This window comes from Humulus lupulus, chromosome 8 (genome assembly GCF_963169125.1).
Source record: "Humulus lupulus chromosome 8, drHumLupu1.1, whole genome shotgun sequence".
Taxonomy (NCBI): Eukaryota; Viridiplantae; Streptophyta; class Magnoliopsida; order Rosales; family Cannabaceae; genus Humulus; species Humulus lupulus.
This window is the reverse complement of record NC_084800.1, coordinates 95,702,828-95,710,074: the sequence shown is the minus strand read 5'-3', so window position 1 is coordinate 95,710,074 and position 7,247 is coordinate 95,702,828. Positions and strand designations below refer to the sequence as shown.

The 7,247-nt window shown below is 31.4% G+C and overlaps 1 pseudogene; it reads right to left on the bottom strand.

Moving 5' to 3' along the window:
• Positions 1–202: 202 nt before the first annotated feature.
• On the bottom strand, positions 203–4,134 carry LOC133793973 (protein trichome birefringence-like 33; annotated as a pseudogene).
• Positions 4,135–7,247: the final 3,113 nt, after the last annotated feature.

Here is a 7,247-nt window from a genome sequence, read left to right as displayed (position 1 = left end):
ACCAATAAAAAATAAAAAAGACCAAATTTTATTAATTTACTGCTAAACCCTAATTCTTTAGTGTGCTTTGAGCTTTTATTGCATAACATTTGTATACATTGTGCATTTTATATGATTGAGGGCAGAATCTGAACATTAATTCACTGAAGAAGGCATATCTTCATTAATTTGGATGTCTTAATAAATAAGAATTTTTTGGGGGAACTTTTTGTTATGTATACAAATGAAGATTTCATATTGAGCCTCCACTTCTCTTTTCTGCTTCCCCCAAATCCAAAAGTTCTCTTTTCATTAATGTTACACTTGAAATAAAAAAAAGACAAAAACTATACATCCCATGTGAAGTCAAATGATGATGATTCCAATAATCCAAGTGTAAACTAATTAAAGATGAGTGGTAATTCATCATGAAGGGTAAAAGAGTTTAGCAAAAAGAAGCTCATTCCAAGTGTCTTGAAGTCCCGGCAAACACCAATGCACACAATCGGCATAGCTAGCGGGATTGGCCAATTGCTCAGGCGTCAGTGGGTTCCATTGCTTCTTGTAGATTGATGTGTGCGAGTCTTTGCGGTAGCTTGAGAGTTGTGTGATGTTGAGAAATGTGATTGGATACTTTGACTTACTCAGCACATCTCCACTCACTTTCATTATACTTTTTCTATCCGATCCCCAATAATTTGGATCTTCTATTATCTTGGTCTCGTTGTAGCAATTCCCTCCTGCTTTGCCACCCCAACCTATGCTCCTACATAATAATTATACATCGATCAGTTAAGTTGATTAGATATAAGCACTTTTTTAAGTACTTTCTGAACCCTTTTTATTCAAAACAAAACAGAGTATTGTTATATGTCAAAGTATTGAGACATTAAGTGCACAGGAGATTTAAGGTGAAAAGGAATTTTCTTGGGAATCTTCTTTATTTGTTTATATGTATTTTTTTTTTTTTTTTTTAAATTACTTATGGTAGAACGTTAGAAAGATTCTAATTTTGTTGGTACTCAATAAGCATAGGATTTATATTCTCAAGTTTTAACTTATGTTTGTCTTCTGTTAGGTACGCTTTATTATAAGATGAAATTAGTTAACCCCGACCAATCACCATAATCTTGAATCAAGATTCCCAATCAACGAATCATGTACTATCAAGTTTGACCCATTATTTAACTGCTCTTTTAGTGGTTAAAAAGTGGAACGAACAATGTTGAAAAAGAGTTAACTAACTCACTCAAATTTTCATGGTTTTAGATGATTTATTATATATACTCTATAACTTCTGAAATCATCCCAAGGTACTAGCTACATATATATATAGAGAGAGAATGAAAATCTAAAGTGTAAATAACACTCACTTGTCATGAATAGGTGACATGCTAGTGAAGAATACCCTTGTCTTCTTAGGGTCCATATTGAGCTGTACCCATCTCAGCATACTCTTCATTGCCATACGATAAGCATCGTCAGTCGACAGCTCCACAATATCCTTCACTTTATCATCAAAAGGTCTCCGCCTGAAAATTTTAATAAATCATTTCGAATAATGATATATGCACTCAAAACATACCGTGACCTACTTTTTTAGAAACCATATTTATGTAATGTTTTAGTGCATAATGTTTTAGTGCATATTTTGAGTATGCCCATAACATTACTCTATTATTAATTTTAGAGCTAAGAGAAGAAGAGTAAAATTGATCATGTACTTACGAGATGTTCATCTTATAACCGGTCATCCACCACAGGTAAGTGTTAAACACTAATATGTCAGTATTCTTCCAATGTCTTCCATGCTTATTGATAGAACCTTTTCTCACAATTCTTTCATTAAATTTATGGACGATGGCATTGTCTGTGTTTGATTCAAGAAGAAATGGTGCCCAATAGAACTCTATTGTTGCATTGTACTCCTAATAAACAAACAAAATTAGGATATATAGAAATTATTAGAAAAATGCAAATATTACTCATTAATTAGTATATATAAGAAATGAATAAAGTTATTAATTAGTACGTACCTTGGCAGTGAAAACGATCAAGGAATCGATGGTTTCCATGGATTTGGCATGTGGAGGAATGAGTGATTGAACAAGACAAACCATGGATTGGAATTGACCTCTGTTCAGAGAATCTCCAACGAACATCATTCTCTTTCCTCGGAGAGACTCAAGCATAAGCGACGCATTGAACCTTTAATAATTTCAATATTATTACCATTAATATGGAACAGCAAAACGTTAAATTATTGTATTCCACTTCTATACCTTAACTAATTATTAATCAATTAAGATTCCACGTTCCAACATAATTCAATTTGTTTCAATACTAATTATTAATTATTATGCCCGTCCGCGTGTACTATTTGTTGTACACATTTCTGAGTTTTGATCTAGTAATTAATATTATTAACGATGAGATGAATATTATTAAGTTTTGATTAATAGTGAATGATGATATAATTAAACAATAGTGGTACCTCATATATAGCTAATTAATATATAAATAATTAGTAGAATAGAGAATTAATAATTAATAGAGAGGTAATTATTACTTGGGAAGTTGACAATCATGAGGTTGCCATCTCCAATTTCGAAAATTCTTGTCTGGACGACCATGTTCCATACATGTCAACTGAGACTGTATATAAGAACAATCTGACTCTTCGTAAAGAGGTCTAGACTCATCCCAAACCCATCTTCCACTAAATATGTCGCAACTTTCTTCACTTTTCCCTACTGAAAACGGTATCTTCTCTTCTTTCTCTTCTATAATAATCTCTTTCTTATCCCAAACTATATCTGCTTCACCTGTTAATTATACCAACCACAATTTATTTTCACTATAACTAATTTAAAACAATAAAATCAAATGAATTTTTGTTTCTACCATGGCTAATTTTATTTTGTAAAATAATATTTTTTTTATAATTATTTCCAAAATAACATCTAATATCCAATGTGTCAAAATTATATTGCAAAAGAAAGAATGTCATTTTACAAAATTAATAACATTTTAAAAAATTATATTTGACCAAATTTTACAAATTGCAAATATATATAAATATATATATATATAAATTATGTTTTACCAACTCTGGCTAAATACGGGAACTTCTCATCATTTTATAATTTAATATTTCTTTCCCACCTAATTATTAGAAGTTTCTTTCATTTTTCTTAATAAAAGTTACAGTAGTTTTGTCCAAAAAACAAGCGTCGTTCATTATTACCAAAATTAACAAATACTTGAAGACAGTACTATATATTTTTTCACCCCAAGAAATATTTTCCGGGTATTAATTTTGACATTTGTGATCAAAACGACCAAATGCATAAGTTACAGTATTAATTTACAATTCTCATGTAGAATGACCAAATGCGAAAACTAAAATAAATTGTACAAGGTTTAAATTCTATATTAATTACGCGGTACAAACCTTATATAATATTTATAAAAAGAATGAATAATATACTACTATATATCCCTACAAAAAAGTACTACTATATATATACGCTGCACGTATATTACTATATTTTGTCTATAAAATAATAATAATAATGAAAAGAAAGGTGGTGAAAGAAAGAGCAACATTGTATCAAAGTCTTACTATAAATCTAAAGTCACCTAATATTTAGAATTTTTTTTTTTAACAAAAAAGACGGAGAAAGCAAAGCATATTGGTGTAACTGTAGATGTTGTGACAATGGAGTACTCACCAAGCTATACAATTGTATGTAACAAGTTCCAGAGATAGATGAGAGTAGTAAGTACTCACCGGTTCCAGAGTGGACTCGGTCCGAGTCGGGCTCGAGTTTGAGCTGCTGCTGCTGCTGGCGGAATATGCACAAGAAGTCCTCGCTGTAGAGGATAGTGACGAATACAATAAATGCTAGTAAGGAGAAAAGGTATTGAGACAGCTGCCGAGGCCTTTTCAGAACCGACGACGAAGACGACGACGAAGGCAAAGGAGCTAGAAGCTTCATTATATTGTACTCCACTATATGCAAACTTAACTAATTAGGTTTAGTTATGAGGACTAGCTAGCTCTCTTTACATGTATATTAGATATCAACTAATGGGAGAGGCCAGAGGAAGAGGAGAAGCTCTAGTTCTACAGGTGTGGACATTTTGAGAGAATGCAAATGAATATTGGAAGATTATATTAATCTCTCTTTCCCATTTAATGATACCATCTTAATAATATTCATTATTTGGAGAATTTGGTTTGTCATTTTGCATTCAATTATTTATTTTCTCTCTAACCAACTGATTAGTCATTAATATTTGTTTATAATCAAAACTCCATTAAACTATATAAAAAAATATATTATTATATATTATTTCCTCCAGTTGTGTTTGAAACCAATATAATGTGTTTACCTACAAAGTTTTTTCTTATAAACATCTCCGAAAACCAAATTATATCAATATATATATAATATGTATGTTACACCAATATCTAGCTAGCCTTTTATTCTCTCTATTGCTATTTGCATATATGAGGTCAACTGTCATGTTTTGGACACTATAAAAGGATATGAGAAGAGCGTTAAATATTACAATGAATTAAAATAGTGGAGAGTACGTGATTGTTTATATTTAGCTTAGCTAGCGAATAATATATGGAAAATTGAAATTCATTCCCTCTACTGATACACAAACTTCTTTTTAATAATATTTATATATATATATAAATTAAAACCGAAGAATCACGACTATAATTCAATAATATATGAGGAGGGTAATAGGATTATTGGTGAGATTTCCTGTCACCGACAGAGTTGCAGAAGTTGATAATGGTGATGTATCAACTAATTTTATGTTATTTAATCATCATGTATTTAACCACTGATTAGTATATCCCTTAATTTATTTAACTACTAATTATATTAGCCATTGTTTATTGACAAATTATGACACCAAACTTCGTCTGTTTCCTTTACGGCCAATACAAATTACATCACCGTATATGTTCTATGTGCTTGGAAAAGAAAATTAATTAATTAATATAAATTTCCTTTAAATGAATGATGAAACGACAAAACAAAAGAAGTCCGAGATCAATTATATACACCTCACCAAATATATAAGAACCTATAGCCCCATCCAAAAAAAAAAACATAAGAAAATTAAATGAGCATTCTTAAAAAATGTGTCGACGCACAATGTAGTGTTGTCATTGGTACCTACGAGCGATAGTTTGGACCGTTTGGTAATGGTGCGTTGGTGCCCAAATAAGGATTGTCTTATCATGAGGTTGAACTTATAATAATAAACATAAACAACTGTTACGGTAATAAATCTATTAAAACACGTTGAGACACATATACACGTAAAAATCATGTAGCATACGTCATGGCATTCCAATCAGTCAAGAGCTCGTTGTAAGAAAGTACTCAAGTATTCCTCTGCGAGCTCTGGAAAATGAGTCCATTCCGATAAAACCCACTCGAGTGTCTCATTGCAAGCTTAGATAAAAAAGTTTAAGGGGGCGATTGATCTTTGTTAAGAATACAATTTAATTAGAGAGAGATATATCTCTCATAAATACAATAATAGTGGATTAGGCCAACTTTGGACAAAACCATGTTAAAAAGATCTATGCAAGTACTTGCATATATTCTCTTATTAATTTTAATTAAACCAACATTATTTTATTTGTCAACACACTACTACAAAAACGAGTCATTAAAAAGATTTTAAGACTCGCAGGATGCGAGCCCTCTATTTGAGATCCTTAAAAGTGAAGTTTTTTAGGATTCGTATTGTGAGCCCTAAAACATCATGTTGAGTGCATTTACGTAAAGTTTTTAAGACTCTTTTCGCTCACCCTAAAAGAATATTTTTAGGACTCGCAATACGTATCCTAAAAGATCTTGTTGAGTATCTTTAAATAAAACTTTTAGAGCTCTCTTTGCATGCCCTTAAAAGTTAATTTTTTTTTTAAAATGCAGCTACATTTTTCATTTTGATTTTAAAAAAATATATTGTATTGAGTGTCCAAAATATATTATATATGCTAGATTTCTAAAATTTCAAAAGAAAATACTAAAAAAACGCAAAAAAAAATTAAAAGAAATTTAAATTTCTCAACATATATTGTAAGCTAGCTTATAACATCTTTCATTTCGCTCTAACAAATTATAAAAATGATATCGCCCACTCTTCTCTTAAAAAGTATACTAATCTCATTGGTTGAGTCTAATGAGGGTTCCTATACTATTTAAAGGGGTCATTTGACTTAATTGTTGAATTGATTACTCACATCTCTCTCTCTCTCTCTAGCTTTTAAGATTACTAGTTTTCTACAAGATTTCCATCAAGAAAGTTTGACTTGCATGAAAATTCAAGGATTATAAATCTCAATCTAATTCCATTTATTGCACTACAACCGCTTTCGCAAGAGGTAATTAAACTTTCTTGACTATTCCAAAACTAAATAGATTTCTTTACTATTTAACCATGCTCATTTGTATATAACATGTTTCTTGCGCAGGGTCGCGCATGCCAATTAGCCATTGGTTCGGTTTCAGACGTTGTTGCATCAAGTAAACTCAATGAAAGAGAGGCAGACAACAATTACCAAGTTATGATTACTGTAATGTCTCAAAATCTCTAATGTGGTTTAATACCTGGATTAGGGGGTCGGGAGGGCCATAATTGATTTATTATATCATTATGTAATTAAATGCATGATTATATGATTATATGGTGATAATTGCATGCATGTGGGTCAACTTTTCATTATAAGGATATTTTGGTAATTTGGCCCGTTGAGGGCATATTTGTATATTTTTATGCATGTTGGTGAGGTACGGATGAGGCCACATTATTATGTGGATATGTTCGAGCACTACTACAAAAAAGGCCTTTCTCTGCGGTTTTTTTACTCAATACACTGCGGTTTTCGAGAGTATTGAAAAGCGCAGTGTATTCGACCGCAAAGAAAAGTGATACGCAAACCGCGGAGAAAAGCTACACTTTTCTCTGCGGTTGTAGAAAGCCAACCGCGGAGAAAAGAGAGCTTTCTCTGCGGTTCTAGTAAGCAAACCGCGGAGAAAAGAGAGCTTTCTCTGCGGTTTTCTTACTAGAACCGCAGAGAAAGCTCTCTTTTCTCCGCGGTTGGCTTTCTACAACCGCAGAGAAAAGGGCTTTCTCAATAAAAAAAAAATATTTAATTTCGGTTGATAACCGAGCATTTTTAATAAAAAAAAATTAATTTTCAATTTTAATAAATAATTATTTTCAAT